The 21,382-nt window shown below is 46.6% G+C and overlaps 1 pseudogene; it reads left to right on the forward strand.

Moving 5' to 3' along the window:
- Positions 1–12,921: 12,921 nt before the first annotated feature.
- LOC148977372 (uncharacterized) lies at positions 12,922–20,249 on the forward strand (annotated as a pseudogene).
- The last annotated feature ends 1,133 nt before the right edge of the window (positions 20,250–21,382 follow it).

Genomic DNA, 21,382 nt, shown 5'->3' on the forward strand with positions numbered 1-21,382 from the left:
AATGATTTGATTAATATGCACTAGGGAGAGACCAAAACAGCGCTCGCTCGTGTTGTTTGAAGACGTGAGAGTGCACGCGAGCGCGGCCGCGGCACAACTCACTTTCTGGAGGTATATTGCCCCCATCTGGTATGGAATATGGAGTATGATTTGATTTTTTATGGTAGATGGCACCTTTAATGAAAATCATTATCTTCATTTTTTTACTGTCTGTACACAAGATTTTTACAAACTGGTAACGGACAAGGGCCTAATGCAGTCTGCAAATTACCCCCGTGAGTGTTTTTGTACTGCTTTAGTGAAGCGCGCTAGAGATATTATTTGCACTTATTCATGTATCTTAACGTTACTATCTGACACTGCTGTGTTGTTGTTGGTGGTTTGTGTTAGCTCAAACGCATGAGAGGTAATTAGTCTCGGAATGAATAAAGTGATGAAATCGTAATTTATTCATTAGAAGTACATAACCTCTTCGAACACTGATAACTGCCAATGATTATATTGTTTACATTTTTAGGTCAAGCATTGGAATATGATTTTTTTCGGAGGAGAACACCCAAATAGAGACAAATCCAACAACAACAGTAAGCTGTTTTTGTTTTGTTTGTTTGTTGTTTTTTTTGTCAATTTTACCCACTCTTTTTAAAACCTACACTGAGATTAATATAAAGTATTAAGTATGATTCTCATCATCAAAGAAAGACATTTACTGATATAAAGTCTGATATAAAGAGTGACTTTTTGTACTTTTGTCTTTCTACCTCTGAAGTGGTGCAGTGAAAGGTCATGTCACCTACCTTCATCGGTCCTTTATTTAATTCACTGGAAAACATTAAGGGAAAGACCCTCGGACATGTCATAACAGGATAAAGGCAGATAACATTATATGGCTTGATTTTGGTGTACCAATTGGCTTTTTTGTGTGCTTCTTTTTTGTGTGCTACATTTTCTGAAGGGATTGCCATGCTTTAAGTGTATGTTTACATTATAATCATGTAATAACTAATAGTCTCAAAGATGACAGTACTCTGTTCATGTTGTGTGAATGTGTTAAAATGGCAAACGTTTGTAGTATTAAAGGGATAGTTCACTTTGAAAATTAATTGGTAACACTTTACAATAAGGTTCATTAGTTAACATTAGTTAACTACATTAGTTAACATGTACTGTACAATATGTGAACAATACTTCTTCAGCATTTATTAATCTTAGTTAATACAAACCCAATTCCATAAAAGTTGGGACACTGTACAAATTGTGAATAAAAACAGAATGCAATGATGTGGAAGTTTCAAATTTCAATATTATATTTAGAATACAACATAGATGACATATCAAATGAGACATTTTGAATTGCCATGCCAAATATTTGCTCCTTTTGGATTTCATGAGAGCTACAAATTCCAAATAAGTTGGGACAGGTAGCAATAAGAGGCCAGAAAAGTTAAATGTACATATAAGGAACAGCTGGAGGACCAATTTGCAACTTATTAGGTCAATTGGCAACATGATTGGGTATAAAAAGAGCCTCTCAGAGTGGCAGTGTCTCTCAGAAGTCAAGATGGGCAGAGGATCAGAGGATTCCCCCAATGCTGAGGCAAAAAATAGTGGAGCAATATCAGAAAGGAGTTTCTCTGAGAAAAATTGCAAAGAGTTTGAAGTTACCATCATCTACAGTGCATAATATCATCCAAAGATTCAGAGAATCTGGAACAATCTCTGTGCATAAGGGTCAAGGCCGGAAAACCATACTGAATGCCCGTGATCTTCGGGCCCTTAGACGGCACTGCATCACACACAGGAATGCTACTGTAATGGAAATCGCAACATGGGCTCAAGAATACTTCCAGAAAACATTGTCAGTGAACACAATCCACCGTGCCATTCACCGTTGCCGGCTAAAGCTCTATAGGTCAAAAAAGAAGCCATATCTAAACGGGAACCAGAAGCGCAGGCGTTTTCTCTGGGCCAAGGCTCATTTAAAGTGGACTCTAGCAAAGTGGAAAACTGTTCTGTGGTCAGACGAATCAAAATTTGAAGTTCTTTTTGGAAAACTGGGACGCCATGTCATCCGGACTAAAGAGGACAAGGACAACCCAAGTTGTTATCAGCGCTCAGTTCAGAAGCCTGCATCTCTGATGGTATGGGGTTGCATGAGTGCGTGTGGCATGGGCAGCTTACACATCTGGAAAGGCACCATCAATGCTGAAAGGTATATCCAAGTTCTAGAACAACATATGCTCCCATCCAGACATCGTCTCTTTCAGGGAAGACCTTGTATTTTCCAACAAGACAATGCCAAACCACATCAATTACAACATCATGGCTGCGTAGAAGAAGGGTCCGGGTACTGAAATGGCCAGCCTGCAGTCCAGATCTTTCACCCATAGAAAACATTTGGCGCATCATAAAAAGGAAGATGCAACAAAGAAGACCTAAGACAGTTGAGCAGCTAGAAGCCTTTATTAGACAAGAATGGGACAACATTCCTATTCCTAAACTTGAGCAACTTGTCTCCTCAGTCCCCAGACGTTTGCAGACTGTTATTAAAAGAAGAGGGGATGCCACACAGTGGTAAAAATGGCCTTGTCCCAACTTTTTTGAGATGTGTTGATGCCATTAAATTTAAAATCAACTTATTTTTCCCTTAAAATTATGCATTTTCTCAGTTTAAACATTTGATATGTCATCTATGTTGTATTCTAAATATAATATTGAAATTTGAAACTTCCACATCATTGCATTCTGTTTTTATTCACAATTTGTACAGTGTCCCAACTTTTATGGAATTGGGTTTGTATTAATTCCAACATTTACTAATATGTTATTAAAATTAAAGGTTGTATTAGTTAACATTAGTTAATGGACTGTGAACTAACATGAACGCACAGTAGTATTTGTATTAACTAACATTAACAAAGATTAATAAACACTGAAACTAATGCATTGCTCATCGTTAGTTCATGTTAGTTAATGCATTTACTAATGTTAACTAATGAACCTTATTGTAAAGTGTTACCAGTTAATTTTTTATAGACCATTTCACAAGATGTAAACAACACTGGTCCAGAAACACTTCCGTTTGTAACTGTTTTCTTTATTTCACATGTAAAGAAAACATCTTAAAGATGTTGGTTTAACTTTTTGATTCAGTTTTAAATGTTCTGTTGGTTGTATTTTATCCCAGCATTTATATACTGTTAAAAAACTGAAACAGGAAGTGCTTCTGGACCAGTGTTGTTTACATCTTGTGAAATGGTCTATATGTTTTAGCTTACCTCAAGGGGATCCAAGATGTAGCTGTCTTTGTTTCCACAGCATTTTCAATTTTGACATTTTTGGTCGTTGTTGTCTGTCAGTCATACACTGGAGGTGAAGGGGGTCCTCAATCGGTTCACCTCAAAGAGCATGCACAGAGAAGTCAAAATTAAACATGATTTAATGACTCGTACATGTAAGTACACATTGATGGCCTAAGACACCAAACGAGCGGTTTGTATGAGAAAACGAACAGTATTTATATAGTTTTACCTCTTGTAATCATAGCCATGACAAAATGATCTGACAGCATGGGCGCTTCGGTCTGCACATGCGCTGGAAGTGATCGTTTGCACGCCTACGTCACTCTTTGTTTATACAGAGATTTCGGAAGTTTTACCTTTCACTAAACATATTTAGATATACGGGAAACGGTATATCTAAATATGTTTAGTGAAAGGTAAAACTTCCGAAATCTCCGTGTTTGAGTGACGTCACACGCAAGCGATCACTTCCGGCGTAACATTGAACAGATTCAGTTCGGTTCAGTTGGACATTGAACAACTGATTCAGATCACTTGGATTATACGAGGTAAAAACGATATAAATACTGTTCGTTTTCTCACAAAAACCTCTCGTTTCGTGTCTTAGGCCATCAATGTGTACTTACATTTATGAGTCATTAAATCATGTTTAATTTTGACTTCTCTGTGCATGCTTTTTGGTGGACCCCCTTTGTCTCCAGTGTATGACTGACAGACAACAACGGTTTGACTGAAAAATGTCAAAATTGAAAATACTGTGGAAACAAAGACACCTACATCTTGGATGCCCTTGAGGTAAGCTAAAACATATCAAAAATTTATTTCAAAGTGAACTATCCCTTTAAAGGAATTTTTTCCTTACATTACTTTTTTACTTTAAGTAGTTTTTGAAACCAGTACTTTTATACTTTTACTTGAGTAAAAAGCTTGAGTTGATACTTCAACTTCTACAGAAGTATTTTTAAACCCTAGTATCTATACTTTTACTTAAGTAATGAATGTGAATACTTTTGACACCTCTGCTTTACATGAAGATGATTGTGTGTTAAGCGTCTGTGACTTACTTTCACTTTTATTTGCGATGTTTGCACATTGGTTTGATGAATAGCTAGACGCTCAGCTGATCAGCTGCTCATCTGCGGTGATGCGTGTCGAAGTAGCGCCGTCATATCTGACTATAACATGACATATAGCCTATATAACACACTCGTTTATTTATTCATAATTTTTTTTTTTTTTTTGCATTTTTGGGAGGAGTAAAATATCTACATATGTGGTTTCAACAACCAGATTGCGTTTAAACCTAGTAAAGATCCGGACACAATGCGAGCCAGACTACCTCCAGATGTGGTCAGGCAGATCCGATCACGATCCGATCACAACGCATTTACACCTTGCATTAACATGCGTTTTTTATTATCGGGATAACTTATCTGGATACAGATCGCATTTTAATACCAGGTGTAAATGGGGTCAGACAGGTAATAAATACACACAGATCTAACAAGACTAACAATGAACAGCTGGGACAATGATTACAGGAAACAGCTGAGTGCAATGATCAGTAAGTGACAGAACAGGATGATGGGAAATGCAGTTCCAAATAGTGAATGACACAGAGGGGAAGGATCACATCTAGTGGACAAACAAGGGAACACAACCAGACACTGCGACACCTTTTTCAATTAATACCCAATTAATTAAGAAAATACACATTTTGTTTAATTGAAACCCCAAATTTCAAGTACTGAAGTAACCGGTCTGTATATTTTGTTTCCAAACGGCTTGATTCATGATAATTTTCTTGATGAAATTATGCTGAGGTATATATTCGACAGCTACTCAGTTTCTAAATATTTACTTGGAGATTAGGGAACCATTGAAATACATATATATTTTTAAAAAACATAATGGTAACTTAAAGGAGAACTCCGGCGAACAATGAACCTTTGGTCTAATAAAACATCGGTACCTAGTCAATCGTTAGTCAACAGTTCACTTCGCGTATACAGACAGGCGCCATCTTAAAAAATAGTCTCGATAAGTCGATCCCCGAACGTGGTTCATACAGTTCAGAAGTTCGCTGAACTTCATACAGCTCAGATCACTCAGCACGTCGTTCGGGGATCGACTTATCGAGACTATTTTTTAAGATGGCTCCTGTCTGTATACGCGAAGTGAACTGTCTTCATAAAGTATCTTCTTATTAAACGGTCTGTACAATTACAAAGTTCTCAATGCTTCGTTTTGCATGTATGGAGCCTCATTATGTTACTGCGTTCGTGTGCGGCTATTTTGAGCCTTATTAGTGGTATAAACTAGCGATTTCTTTTACTTAGTCAATGCCCCCAGTACTAGCATTATACGCTAAACAGTTTTTAGAGATAAAACTCTTTACAATCGATTATCATGAAAACAAATCTCAGAGAACGGTTGACTATGTACCGATGTTTTATTAGACCAAAAGTTCATTGTTCGCCGGAGTTCTCGACAACGTGACAGGACAACGTAGGATGATATATTTAACAAAAACAATCCTAAACTATATCAATTATTATATGTTAACTAATCTTTTATTGCATTTAATCAAGACCTGTTGAATATTTCATGACATAAAGGAGAAATACAGACGCACATCAGTTTACATGGATCAATCATGGATCAATTGTTTACACACAAATTCTGGTACTTGAGACACAATGACCACAACATGTAACTCATTCACCAACCCCCTGAACCAATTCTGATGAACAACAAGCACAATTCCTGCTTTACACTCAAATTGCAGCTCTAAAACACACTTTTTTCAAAACACTACACACAAATTCTCTGCATTTGGCACAATTTTCATGCAGAAAATCTCTTCTTTTCATGAGGAACACACTACCATTCAAATATTCACACTGACTCGTCACATGGACAAACACACGTCACACAGTTTACAATTAGCGATCAGAGCTTTAGCATAAAATACCAAAACCGAAGAGAGGATGCAGCATAGATTTTTACTGTAACAGCATAAACATTTTTTTTTCTGTAGTTTTGTATGTAGATCACTGTATGTGCAACTTTGTGTTGAATGGGGTGTATGAAATGTGCGATCTATCTCCCATTGTTTTTGTGGGAAAAATACAGTAAAATATATTTGTTACCGTGTATTTGTGTGTTCTGGGTATAAAAACAATATTCTCAAATATTTTACAACACACTTATGTACGTAATGTCTGTAGTAAGTGTAACCCTGAACAAAAAAGGCCCAATTCATTATGATGAATGGAGAAGAAGTGTTCCCTTTCGTAGTCACTTCGAGTTACGTCAGAAGTGACGGAGATTGGGGGTTTCGCATAGAAAGCCAATCCTCTTCGAGTATTTAAACACGAGCCAATGGCATGCAATGCCTTGGGGCTGCGGAAATTTGCATAGCATACTCCGCCCTACTCCGTGAGTATAAAAGGAGGAAGTGAACGCAACCGCAGTATGTTTTCGCTTCGGAGCCAAGAGAACCTCTTCACTCCTGAAAGCTATTACAAGACTCTTCGAGACGAGCGTCCTCTTCAGTGTTGGTGTGACGGCGGTACCCAGCGAGTTTCTGCATTGCCTGCGATCTGTGCAGTGGTCTGCCAGACTTTGCGCTTCTCCCTGGTCGCCTCAGCGCTGAAAGAGTGAATTTCCTCCTCTCTGTAAAAGAGCTACACGCGGCACGTCTTTTTAAAGACGGTTCGCCCGTGTTCTTCTGGATGCGGTCGATTTCTGTCGTCATCTGATGGTCGCGATCGCTGCTCTGTATGCCTGGGCATTCAGCATGCAGCAGCAGCGTTCGTGGATGACTCATGTTCCTGCTATGGGGACATGACCATCTCCACATTGAGGTTTAAAAAAATATATATATATATATATAAAAAGATATATATATATTTTATATATAAAATATATATTTTTATATATATAAAAAAAAAAAAAATCTCACTAGAATGAGAGCCCCGGTCCCCCTTACTCGATCGGCTTCCTTCACGAAAGGGGGCCCGTCGACCGGGGACCCGGCGAATTAACGGTGACGGTGTGGCATAAAGCCCAGACGATTTCTCGGGCCACACCTCCCGCCTCAGTGCGTGAGCCAGCGAGCGTTAGTTCGATTCAGTCGGCTGCCTCTTCAGTGGTACCGGCTGCTTCGAGCAGCGCTCCAGATGATGATGTGATGTCGATCGCAGCATCACTTGGCGGGCTACAGTCCTCGGGAGATGAGGATGCGGCTGCACTGCCCCCTTCGGGAGAGCCAGCGCTGCCCGTGTCGGATCCCGAGCTGACGGCATGCTGTCTCAAGTCGCTGGGAGTATTGGGTTAGAGTGGCATCCTCCATTCTCCCCCGATCTCTCACGGAGGGATAATTGGTTTTTGGACAAAGCTGCCGCCGCGAGGCCACGGCCAACTCCATTGCCTTTTTTTCCCCGAGCTGCATGCGGAGTTATCGCGCTCTTGGGGGACTCCTCTGTCCACTCGAGAGCGCGATCTCTCCCCCGCCTTTCCCCCCTCGATGGGGGGGCCGCCCGTGGGTGCACTGGGATGCCCCCGCTGGAGCGTTCTGTTGCGATACAGCTGTGTCCACAGAGCGCCTCCTCCGTGGTCCTCCTAGGCACCCATCCAAAGCCTGTAGGTTCTCGTCTGCCATGGCGGCGCGTTCCTATAGAGCGGCGGGACGGGCGGCCTCCGCTTTGCATGCGATGAGCACTGTGCAAGCGCAGATGCTCAGAGATATGCTCGAGGGCGGGACTGATCCAACGGCATTCGAAGATTTGCGGTCCGCCACTGACCTTGCTCTCCAAAAGGGCAACGAAAGTGGCCGCTCGCGCCGTTGGTCAGGTGATGGCCACTAGTGTGGTCCAGGAGCGTCAACCTGGCAGACACTCGGAGCGCTGAGCGGATTCGTCTGCTCGACGCCCTTCTCTCCCAGGTTGGCCTTTTTTGGCGGTGCAGTCGAGAACTCTTGCCCAGCAGTCTCCACTGCCCAGGAGCAGACGGAGGCAATCAAACATGTTCTGCCCCGACGACCAGCTGCTGCCTCCACCCAGTCGTCGGCACAGATGCCTCCCGCTGCTCGCCGCCGAGGACGCCCCCCGCGGCTCCCCTGCCTCCCGCCCCGCCCCAGCAGCAGCCTTCATCCGGGCCACGGCGTGGAGGAGGCCGCCGGCAGGCGTCACAGCCCCCTCAGGCCGCACACCCCGCTAAACGCCAGGTAAGCGATGATCCTGATACGGGCTGCTCAGTGATGGAGTTGAGTTTTTCCCCAGGAGGCGGGAGCAGGCCCCCTCCTGCCCCCGGTGGAGGGCCGGGGGGAAAATCTTTCGTTTTCAGTTCCCGCTGCTCGCCCACGGGTGGGCAGCGCCCTGAGTTGGTTAAGAAAGACTTGACATCATCACTGAGCCCGCAGACTGGAATGAGTGCGCTCGACGTTCCAGTGCGTCAGCCCACACATTCCTCTCTGTCTCCGAGGGTGCGGAAGGGTGCGAGTGTCGTCCCCGGGCTACGCCAATCCCTTCCCCCTCTGTCGCCAGACCCCCGGCGGAACGGACCCCCGTGGAACGCTCCGCTTTCCCTGGTCCCTTCCGTCGGGGAGCGGGCTTCGACGCATCCGAGCGGGGTCTTCCCTGCACGCGTGCCAGTCGACCCGCCACGCTGCCCCTCCGGGGGGACGTCTGTGGTTCACATGACCCCGTTGGCTCACTTCCTGGAAGCCTGGCTAGTGCTTCCCGGGATATCCCGCTGGGTCATCAGAACGATCAGATTCGGCTACGCGATTCAGTTCGCACGGTCTCCTCCCCGCTTCAGGGGAGTTCGCTCCACGATAGTTGGTGGCAATGCCCCACTCCTGAGAGCGGAGATTGCGACCCTGCTGGCGAAGGGTGCAATCGAGACGGTCCCTCCAGCCGAGGTGGAGTCCGGGTTTTACAGCCCCTACTTCATTGTCCCCAAGAAGACCGGTGGGTTACGACCGATCCTGGACCTGCGCATTTTGAACCGTTCTCTCCATCGACTACCGTTCAAAATGCTCACGGCCAAACGCATTTTCGAATGTGTTCGGTATCAGGATTGGTTTGCAGCGATTGACCTGAAGGACGCGTACTTCCATGTGTCCATCTTACCTCGACACAGACCGTTTCTTCGGTTGGCCTTCGAGGGCCAGGCATATCAGTACGCCGTTCTCCCATTCGGGTTAGCTCTGTCCCCTCGTGTCTTCACGAAGATCGTCGAGGCAGCCCTTGTTCCCCTTCGCGAACACGGGGTTCGCATCCTGAATTATCTCGACGACTGGCTGATACTAGCACACTCTCGAGCTCAGCTTTGCGAACACAGAGACTTGGTGCTCCGGCACCTAGCCCGTTTGGGCCTTCGGGTCAACCGGGAAAAGAGCAAACTTTGCCCCGTGCAGAGGATCTCTTTTCTCGCCATGGAGATAGACTCGGTCGCCATGTCCGCGCAGCTCACGAACGAGCGCGCGCACTCACTGCTGACTTGTCTTCGACAGTTCGAGGGCAAGAGTGCGGTTCCACTGAAACTTTTCAGAGGCTCCTGGGGCATATGGCATCCGCGGCCGCGGCAACGCCGCTCGGTTTGCTTCATATGAGACCGCTTCAGCTGTGGCTTCGCGATCGAGTCCCGAGTTGGGCATGGCATCGCGGCTCGCCCCGAGTCCCAGTGACTCCGGCATGCCGGCGAACCTTCTTCCCGTGGTCGAACCTCAGCTTTTTACGGACAGGGTCCCTATTCAGCGAGTTTCCAGACATCTCGTCGTCTCCACGGATGCATCTACCACGGGTTGGGGTGCCATGTGCAATGGGCATGCAGCCGCCGGTTCCTGGACAGGAGCCCAGCGCCTCATGCACATCAATTGCCTCGAGCTGCTGGCAGTACGGCTCGCCCTGCAACGCTTCAGAGCGTTGCTCAAGGGCCAGCATGTGCTTGTCCGCTCAGGCAACACTACGGCTGTAGCGTACATCAACCACCAGGGGGGTCTACGCTCACGCCAGTTGTCACAGCTCGCCCGCCACCTCTTGATATGGAGTCAGAAGCACCTGAGGTCCCTTCGTGCAGTTTACATTCCTGGAGACCGGAACTGGGCAGCCGACGAGCTGTCTCGGGTCCGTCCCATCTCCGGCGAATGGCGACTCCATCCCCAGTCGGTCCAGCTGATCTGGAAAGAGTTCGGGGAGGCACAGATAGATCTGTTCGCCTCTCGGGACTCAGCCCACTGCGCCCAGTTTTATTCTCTGACCTGGGGCTCTCTCGGTTCGGATGCGCTGGCGCACAGCTGGCCACGGGGCCCACGCAAGTATGCGTTTCCCCCAGTGAGCCTCCTTGCACGGGTGTTGTGCAAGATCAAGGAGGACGAGGAGCAGGTCTTGCTGGTAGCCCCCTACTGGCCCACCAAGGCGTGGTTCTCCGATCTCATGCTCCTCGCGACAGCACCTCCTTGGCCTATTCCTCTGAGACAAGACCTACTCTCTCAGAGACGGGGCACTCTGTGGCACCCTCGTCCCGATCTTTGAAAGCTGCACGTGTGGCTCCTGGAACGGGACGAGGCAGGTTTGGGTTCGCTGCCACCTGCGGTGGCGGCAACCATCACTTCCGCAAGAGCGTCGTCCACGAGACACCTTTATGCGTTGAAGTGGATCCTCTTCGTCAATTGGTGCTCTTCTCGCGGAGAAGACCCCCGGAGATGTTCGATCAGTGTCGTGCTTTCCTTCCTGCAAGAAGGGTTGGAGCGCAGGCTGTCGCCCTCCACCCTTAAGGTTTACGTCGCGGCCATTGCCGCTTCTCATGAAGCAGTGGAAGGTAAGTCCTTAGGGAAGCACGACCTGGTCATCAGGTTCCTGAGGGGAGCGAGGAGGCTGCATCCGCCTCGTCCTCCCCTCGTACCCTCTTGGGACCTCTCGGTAGTTTTAAGTGCTCTGCAGAGGCATCCCCTTGAGCCTTTGCAATCGGTAGAGTTAAAGTTTCTGTCCATGAAGACAGCACTCCTGGTTGCATTGGCCTCCATCAAGAGGGTGGGGGACCTGCACGCATTCTCCGTTGACGAAGCGTGCCTGGAGTTCGGGCCGGCTTACTCTCACGTGATCCTGAGACCCCGGCCTGGATATGTGCCCAAGGTTCCCACCACTCCCTTCCGGGACCAGGTGGTGAACCTGCAAGCGCTGCCCCGGAGGAGGCAGACCCAGCCTTGGCACTGCTCTGTCCGGTACGTGCTCTCCGCACCTATGTCGACAGAACGCAGTGTTTCAGGACCTCAGACCAGCTCTTTGTCTGTCATGGAGGGAGCCAGAAGGGAAGGGCTCTCTCAAAGCAACGGCTGTCCCACTGGATAGTGGATGCCATTGCTTTGTCTTACCAGCAGCAAGGCCTTCCGTGCCCCCTTGGTGTGACGGCCCATTCCACTCGGAGTGTAGCCTCCTCTTGGGCTTTAGCGCACGGCGCCTCGCTAACAGACATCTGCAGAGCTGCAGGCTGGGCGACACCCAACACCTTCGCCAGATTCTATAATCTGCGAATTGAGCCGGTATCCTCTCACGTACTCGTTTCGGCCAGTTCTGGATCCGCTCAGGTGTCTTCGCTTGCTCGCCACTCCACTCCCCGGACTGGATAAGTGCGATATTCCTCAGTTCTTCCATTGAAGTCTTGAGTCCTCCAGCACCGACGATGCGGGCACCACTGCCGTTGCTCTGGATGCTAGCTAGGTGCCTCCATGCGCACGGTTCCCCATGGTAACCGTCTCATGTGTATTTTCCACTGTAAGCCTCTCTGAGCATGTGTCTTCCCTTGGCAAGCCATCTGCCACCCCTGGAGTTTAAATTAGTAGCCACCTGCGGTTGGTACTCCAGTGTTCCATATGCGTTCCTATGTGGCCATATGTGTATTCATAAGTCCTCCCTTCGGTAGGCAGCTGGTAGCATGTCCCCTTCGGGATATGTTTCCCAGTGTACCTTGGTAATCCTGTGTCAAAGTCGGATCCCCCAAAAAAAAAAAAAAAAAAAAAAAAAGAGGTAAGGCTCGGGGGTTCAGTCTTTCGCAGGGCACTGGAAGACAGCTTGAAGTGGCGTGATGGCACAGACCCCCAATCTCCGTCACTTCTGACGTAACTCGAAGTGACTACGAAAGGGAACGTCTCGGTTACGTATGTAACCCTCGTTCCCTGAGTAGGGAACGGAGACGAAATCTAGCCGAAGTCATGGAGCGCAACTTTATGAAGCCGGGGGAAGACACCAAACTTGTCGATAAAGGCATAAAGAATAAATGGCGCTGGTCTTGGATAGAAGAGGTGGGTAGAGACGAAAAGCCCTTTAGAAGCTGGTGTCAAAAACTCCGGCAACCAGGAGCATGTTTCTGCACTTTGTGTGCAAGGAAAATATTATATGGAACTAGCGGGAAAAAAGTGCTGCCACGGCACGAGTTAGACCCTAGTCATCAAGCAGCTGTCCGAGCGATTCAACACACCTCACGTTTGCCGGGGGCAACAGCCACAGCAGATATCCGACCCTCAATGACCGATCGTGTGGCTGATTTAAAAATTTGCTTGTGCTCCTTCATTGCCGAGTTCGATCTGTCATTTACAATCGCTCATCCACTCATCACTCTGTGTCAGAAATTAGCGGAGGATAAACTCGCCCTAACGCATCTGTCTGTTTCGAGGCAGCATGCGGGCTATCTCATTACACACGGCATCTCGCCAGAATTTAAAAGAAATCTGTCCGACAAGCTTAAGAATAGCATGTTTTCACTTAATATTGATGAGGCCACGGACAAAAGCATGGATATAATTCTAAATGTACTGGTCCGATTTTATGACGAGGATGCAGGCAGTGTGAAAACACAGCACCTTGCCAGCAAAAAGGTTAATGTTGCAAATGCCTCAGAACTGATGCTGCAACTAAAAGATGTCCTGCAATCATATGGGCTGGAGTGGAGACAAGTCACTAGCATTCTTCTGGACAATTGTGCTGTGATGAGGGGAAAGAAATCTGGGCTTGAAACGTTAGCAAGGAAGGAGAACCCTAATCTCCTGGATATATCAGGAGACACTGTTCACATGGTGTCCAATACTGCTAAGGCCCTTATGGGACCCTTTGGCTCAGATGTGGAAGATTTTTGCTCTGATATTTATTATGATATAGAGAAATCTCCTTGTCACAGTTCGTCGTCTTCACCTGTTTGTCCCGTCATCTGCTCTACACTTCCCCGGATCCTTTTGTTCCTCTCCCAGACTCACTCCCCAATCAGCCACCTGTTCCTCGTCCTGTCATTATCATTTTCACCTGTGTTCACCTCATTAGTCCTGATTCCTCTGTGTATTTAGTTCTCTCTCCTTCAGTCTGTCTTTGTCGGTCAATGTGAATGTTACCCTGTGTTCCGCCTGCCGGTATCCTGTTTATTTGTAATAAAACCTTTTGTCTTGGAGCCTTTTGGACTCAGCCTGTTCGTCTGCCTGCACCCACCCCGTGACAGATTGACCGACCCAACTGCAACATGACCGCAGTGGCTTTTCGGGGGATTCTCTACCCGATTCGGCGGCCCCGCTTGATTCTGGTCCCCCGAAAGCCTGCGCTCACCGTCAGCCCTGCAAAGCTCGAGCTCTCCTCTCCGCTGGTTCTGTCCAGCCCCGCCGAGCTTGAGCTCTCCTCCCCGCTGGTTCCGTCCAGCCTCGCCGAGCCCGAGCTCTCTTCTCCGCTGGTCCCGTCCAGCCTCGCTGAGCCCGAGCTCTCCTCTCCGCTGGTCCCGTCCAGCCTCGCCGAACCCGAGCTCTCCTCTCCGCTGATTCCGTCCAGCCACGCCGAGCCCGAGCGCTACTCTCCGCTGGTTCCGTCCAGCCCCGCCGAGCCCGAGCTCTCTTCTCCGCTGGTTCCGTCCAGCCTCTCCGACCCCGAGCTCTCCGCTCCGCTGGTTCCGTCCAGCCCCGCCGAGCTCGAGCTCTCCTCCCCGCTGGTTCCGTCCAGCCTCGCCGAGCCCGAGCTCTCTTCTCCGCTGGTCCCGTCCAGCCTCGCCGAGCCCGAGCTCTCCTCTCCGCTGGTCCCGTCCAGCCTCGCCGAACCCGAGCTCTCCTCTCCGCTGGTTCCGCCCAGCCACACCGAGCCCTACTCTCCGCTGGTTCCGTCCAGCCCCGCCGAGCCCGAGCTCTCTTCTCCGCTGGTTCCGTCCAGCCTCTCCGACCCAGAGCTCTCCGCTCCGCTGGTTCCGTCCAGCCTCTCCGAGCCCAAGCTCTCTTCTCAGCTGGTTCCGTCCAGCCCCGTCCAGCCCGCGCCAGAGACCGTCCAGCCAGCTCCAGAGACCGTCCAGCCAGCGCCAGAGACCGTCCAGCCAGCGCCAGAGACCGTCCAGCCAGCGCCTGAGACCGTCCAGCCTGCACCAGAGATCGTCCAGCCTGCCCCAGAGACCAGGATCCCACCCAGCCTCCCTCTCCCACCTCCTCCCGTCATGCATCCATCAGCCCCTCTGTCTGCCAGCTCCCCTGACCCAGCCTGGTCGTTGGATCCCCGGCCTTCGCCTCACACCTCCACCATCTGGACACTTCCTCGGCCCCCTGTCCCATCTGCTCCCCCGTGGCTCTTACCTCCCTCAGCTCCTCCATGGCCCCTCAGTTCACCACCTCGGCCAGGCTCCTTCGACCCTCCGGATTCCCTTCGCTTCCTCGTCATCCTCCCTTCACCTTTGGACTTCCTTCCTCTGGCTCCGCCCCATCATGTCACCCCTGTGTTCCGCCTGCTGGTATCCTGTTTATTTGTAATACAACCTTTTGTCTTGGAGCCTTTTGGACTGTTCGTCTGCCTGCACCCACCCCGTGACACACCTAAACAGAAGGAGATTTTTGCACAGTTTCAAAGTTTACTCCACCTCCCCCCGAAGAGCTTGATAAGGCCCATCAGTAACAGATTCATTCAAATGCTCGAGGTATGCGTCACAGGTCGAGGGGAGGAACGCTCGGGTGACCAACCACCCCCCCTCTAACCGAGTCACCACCGTGAGGAGCCGACACCACAGGCACACAACAGAGGACCACAGAGACAGAGATAAGTTTCAAAGGAGTAACAATCTTTATTAAACCAAGGGTTTCTCACAGTTTAAGATACTCTCGTTGGTGCACGGTAATGAAGCAGTGGATTAAAAGCTTACTTTTCCCCCAGCGGTGCTGCAGACTTCCGGACTCATACAGTAAGTATGGCAGGTAAAGATTCTTCACAGTACAGGGTACTCTCGTTGGTGTACGGTAATGAAGCAGCGAATTAAAAGCTTACTTTTCCCCCCAGCGGTGCTGCAGACTTCCAGACTCATACAGTAAGTATGCCAGGTAAGGATTCTTCACAGTACAGGGTACTCTCGTTGGTGCACGGTAATGAAGCAGTGGATTAAAAGCTTACTTTTCCCCCAGCGGTGCTGCAGACTTCCAGACTCATAAAGTAAGTATGGCAGGTAAGGATTCTTCACAGTACAGGGTACTCTCGTTGGTGCACGGTAATGAAGCAGTGGATTGAAAGCTTACTTTTCCCCCAGCAGTGCTGCAGACTTCCGGACTCATACAATAAGTATGGCAGGTAAGGATTCTTCACAGTTCAGGGTACTCTCTCTCTCTCTTCAGTTCACAGTAGGGCGACAGTGGGTTAAACGATTACTTTATCAGCATTGCTGTATACTTCTGGGCTCAACAGTAAGTAAAACAGGTGAGGATATTCACAGTACACAGTCCTCTCTCTTCAGTTCACAATAGGGAGGCAATGAGTCATAAGGTTACTTTACCAACGGTGCTTTATGCTTCTGGGCTCAAACAGCAAGTAGAACAGGTGGGGATCTTCACAGTACAAAGTACTCTCTCCTCAGTTCACAGTAAGGCGACAGTGGGTTAAACGATTACTTTACCACCGATGCTGTATGCTTCTGGGCTCAAACAGTAAGTAGAACAGGTGAAGACATTCACAGTACACAGTACTCTCTCTTCAGTTCACTATATCACTCTGGGCTTCTGACGGGGGCAGATATAATATCCTTCCACGAACGTGCATGGATAGGGCTACTTCTCAGCAAAGACACATCACACTCGTGTTCACTTCAATTCCACAGCCAAAAATCAATGTGTATTAATAAGGCAAAAGCACTGCAATTCACTCACACGGTAGGGCTGATCAGAGGCCTCGCTCTGTTTGTTGTGCTCACTTTACATGGGGTTTCACTTTCAATTCCTCCTCCACACACTCTGAAACACATAGCTCCTCCAACAGTCAGATCCACACTCACTGTATCCTCTTCAAGCGGTTTAAATGTTCATAAGATAAAATCAGTTCACTTATCTTTGCTCTCTCCTTTCCCAGCACAGATCCAGTCGATAGCTCAGTCCAGCAGTCTTCCTACAAACGATCACTCTGTTCCAGCAAGCTTAAATGGGCGTCTCTCCCTTTCCCCTTCCCCTTTCCTGTCAGTGGGTCCTCCATCTGAGCCTTCCCCGTCTGTGTCTCCCCCGTCTGAGCCCGTTTCTCCCTCCTGTCTGTCTCCTTTTATCTCGTTTATCTTGACTCGTCAAACAGGAAACCTGTGTGAGTGCCGCTCCTCTCTCTCTCGCACCTGCAGTGCATTAGCGCTAATCAGTGCCGCAGTGGTGTGTTGCACACAATCCGTTCCCCTAGGGAACTTGCGACTCTGAGGAGAGTTCCGATCGCCAAGCGATTTTGTCACCCTTGACATCTGCAACAGGATGACTGAGCTCCTGGATGTGCTCGTGGTGCACTACTATCATGTGCTGGATCCGAAAGAAGAACACAAATACAGGTAATGCAAATCATTTTAACAACAACAAATTTAGTGTCTTGTTTGTTTTAGTTTTAGCCCTTGTGGGATGTAGGCCTAATTATGCACCATATTTTATTAGTTTAGAATGGTTAGTTGTTATTCAGGAAGTAGTCCATTTTAATGCAGATATTACGGTGTGTATACATTTATTTACATAGTGTGTGTGTGTGTGCGTGTGTGTGTGTGTGTGTGCTACAGAAGGCTTCTGTATCAAGTGTTTGAGAGACATGAGCTCTCAGTTGAGGAAAAGGCCTGGATACAAGTATTTCAGAAAGAGCAGGCAGTGGCATCCCGAACAGGAACACAGGTTAACCGAGATCGAAAGGCACGAATCTCTGTACTCATTACAGAGTTTCAAAGAATGAAGGTCATGATCGACTTATTCAGAGGTATTTTATGACTAGGCAAAGTCATTGCAACATAAATGTAAGAGTAAAAGTTACATTTTAAGTTAATAAGTGGTTGCAGTCCACTGACATATCTGGCAAATGAATCAAGTCATTTTATACATGATACTAAATGAAACAGGCAGGTCGTTTCTACAGCAACAATAACCAAATTAATGAGAATATCACCAACTGTGGAGTACTGTAATACTGTGAAGAACTGTGTAACAAGGTAACAATGGGCCTCATTTACCAATATGTGAATGTTCTTAACCGTGTTCTTAAGAAGGTCCTACGGAAACTCTGAGGCAGATTCAAAAAGGTATTGAACTGTAAATGAGTCGTCATATAAAGTAGCTAGCATAAAAAGTGAAAAAGTGTTATTTGTTGTGTTTATTTATTCGAAAATACATGAATGCTTTGTAATATAGTGGAATTTATTTAATGAAAAAAATAATTATAATATTTTTATTAATAAAATATCCTAAATGATAAAATATATAGTTGTAATATAAAATTATATTATATTTCACACCTGCAGATAAGATGATAATGCAATATCCATTTATTTTGCACAAACAAGTCAGTTCTCAAATGTGCGTAAGAGTGCTCTTGAGTATTCGTAGATTCTGTTCTTGCCAAATAACAAGAATACATTGGTGAATACCATAATCTTCGTAAATTCTGCATAAGTGGGTTTAAAGAACAAAATTCTTCATAAGAATGGTTGGTGAATGAGACCCATTGTCCTTACTCCTGTAGATGAAAGTGATCTGCTGCCACCTAGTGGTTCATTTTGTGCGATCAGGTTAAATTTGTCAGTACATTCTCTATTACAAGCAAAGTATATTTGGACAAATTTCGCCCGCGATCATTCCCCAGCTTGCCCTGTTAAAAAAACTTAAAAGATGTCTAAAGACGTCTTTGGCAAACATATTTAGACAGCCAATGAGTTACAGGACTAGAAATTTATATAGGAATATATCAAAAATGTGACTGACTATTATTTTTAATAAAACCACCCTAATAATATTTATCTTGAGCAAAATTCAGTTGTATTATTATTTAGTTATATATTGTATTTGAAATGCATAATCATACTTGTGTTCAGATATTTCCCAACACTGGTTGTGAGTTTTAATTACCCATTTATATTGTATTTTATATTTGCAGGGGTCCTTCCAACATTTCAGGGATTTGCCAAAAAGCTTCAAAATGAAAAGCCGATGGTGCATTTGGTGCATGTGGAAATGGTGGCCCTTGTGGAAATGGTGGCCAAATTTATGAGACCAAAGGCTATCCCACTGAGTCACAAGGAGATTCTCAAGGTTGATGTACGGAGAAGGGATTTGCAACTGCCAAACAAGAGGCTCTCTGTTGGACAGTTTTGCTACATTGCAATGAACAAAGCCTGTGTGGAGGGACAGGTATGGGTTGGTCATATCTATGACTCTCTCAGAGAAGGGTATATGAGGTCAGCAGAGTTTCTGCTAAAAAACCTTCCCCTGGATAACATCATATTATCATCACTCTCTGCTCTTACTCAATCTCTAATGCAATCTGATGGAGTCATTGGAGCTTTGACAGCATTAGGAGAAGCCTTGCCAAATGTTGTCCCTCCAGAAGAGATTGGTCTGCTGGTAGAAGAATGCCGGGCCTACCAGCTGGATGAGGATATGCTTCTTCGTCTACAGAGCTACACTGAAGGCAACTGCCGAGTCGATGTAGACTGGTGGAGCCATGTTGTGTCCTTGAAAAAGGCAGAAAGGGATTTGAGGTATCCGACCCTGTGCAAGCTAGTTAAAGCTCTTCTGTCCATTTTCACAGGCCCCTTGGTGGAAGGATCATTTAATTTGATGGATGATATCCTGGAAGCTGACAGGTGCTCCATGAATGTGGAAACTTATGAGAGCCTCGCAGTAATCAAGTCCACACTTAAAGCCAGGGACAGGACAGCCTCAACTATGACCATTGACCAGCCTCTGAGGCGAGCCTGCCTTTCATCATTCCAAAACTACCAATTACATTTACAGAAAAAGAAAGAGACTGAACAGGCACTAAAGCAGAAAAGGCTGAGTGAGGCAGCAAGGATGCAGTCCTCAAAGGAGGCAAACAAACTGGTTCAACAGGCCCGAAAAATTAAAAGGCCACCTTAAGCCACCTCCTCTGGTCAACAGGCCCTGAAAAAGAAATGGCCACCGAAAACATCCTCTGTGCCAGTCTCCACCTCCTCTGCACAAGCCACCACCTCCTCTGATCAACAGGCCCTGAAGAAGAAATGGCCACCCAAATCATCCTCTGTGCCAGTCTCCATCTCCTCTGCACAAGCCACCACCTCCTCTGTCCAACAGGCCCTGAAGAAGAAATGGCCACCCAAAACATCCTCTGTGCCAGTCTCCACCTCCTCTGGTCAACAGGCCCTGAAGAAGAAATGGCCACCCAAAACATCCTCTGTGCCAGTCTCCACCTCCTCTGCACAAGCCACCACCTCCTCTGTCCAAAAGGCCCTGCAGAAGAAATGGCCACCCAAAACATCCTCTGTGCCAGTCTCCACCTCCTCTGCACAAGCCACCACCTCCTCTGTACAAGTCACCACCTCCTCTGGTCAACAGGCCAGAACACCAGACAAACATTCATCTTCTCCAGCAACCACCTCTGGACAAGCCAGATGTCCTCCATTTGGCACAGCCTCCTCTTCACTAGACAGACAACATCTTTTTGCACCAGCTACAACCTCCTCTGAATCAGCCACCACATCCTTTTTACCAACACGTTTTTTTCCCTCTCTTTCATGGCCAATCCAAAGCATCATCTGCACTGTCACCAAACATGTTGAAAAGGAAAGGTTCTGCTAACCCAAAAACCTGTTCAAAAAGGAAAAGAAGCAGAAAAAGTTTTCTGTAGTAAACTGTATTTGATTATTTTTATTTCTCACTGTTTTTCAGTTCTTGAAGCACTTTAAATTATTGACAATTATAGTTCTCTTAAAGGGTTAGTTCACCCAAAAATGAAAATTCTGTCAGTATTTACTCACCCTCATGTTGTTCCAAACCTCTGTGTGTTTATTTGTTCTGCTGAACACAAAGGAAGATATTTGGAAGAATGTTTTAATCAAACAGATCTCAATCCCCATTGACTACAATAATGAGATCTGTTTGATTAAAACATTCTTCCAAATATCTTCTTTTGTGTTCAGCAGAACAAATAAACACATAGAGGTTTGGAACAACATGAGGGTGAGTAAATACTGACAGAATTTTCATTTTTGGGTGAACTAACCCTTTAATAGCAAATGGTTTTAAATAAACAAATTGAGTGTTACATTACATAGGGTTTTGTTGCACTGTAACTGTTTAAAAATATATATTTAAAATAAATGGTGCATATTTTGCATTAAAAAGAATATCTCCTTGTTAATGCGTTCTTATTTTCTATGGTTAGGCTACTAATGAATTCCTAGTTTACTTTGGAGAATTATAATTGCCACGCTCTGACCTTTCTTGTTATGGATGTTGTATAGTCTTAGTACACTATAGCAATAAGTACGCAGGTAAATGACTAGTTAAAAGCAGGGATGGATTAATAAACAGACCCAGGGTCCCAGGAGCTCTGGTGCTCTACACAAATATGCTACTGTAATATAGGCTTTGTATTGGGTTTGTTCATTTCATGTCTGAATGATGTCCATTTATATATACAAAAGTTACCAGAATCATTTAAGGGACTACCTGTATTTATCAAAATGTTCTCCCAGGGGAGCACACTTCTGGATCCCGCTTGACAAATGTTGATCAGGGCATATATCTCTTGGCTTAGGGGCCGCTTACCTCCCAGGGAAAAAAGTTCAGGCTCAGGATTTTTTTCTACTATCACCCC

The sequence above is a fragment of the Pimephales promelas genome, chromosome 10 (genome assembly GCF_988280905.1).
Source record: "Pimephales promelas chromosome 10, fPimPro1.hap1.1, whole genome shotgun sequence".
Classification (NCBI taxonomy): Eukaryota; Metazoa; Chordata; class Actinopteri; order Cypriniformes; family Leuciscidae; genus Pimephales; species Pimephales promelas.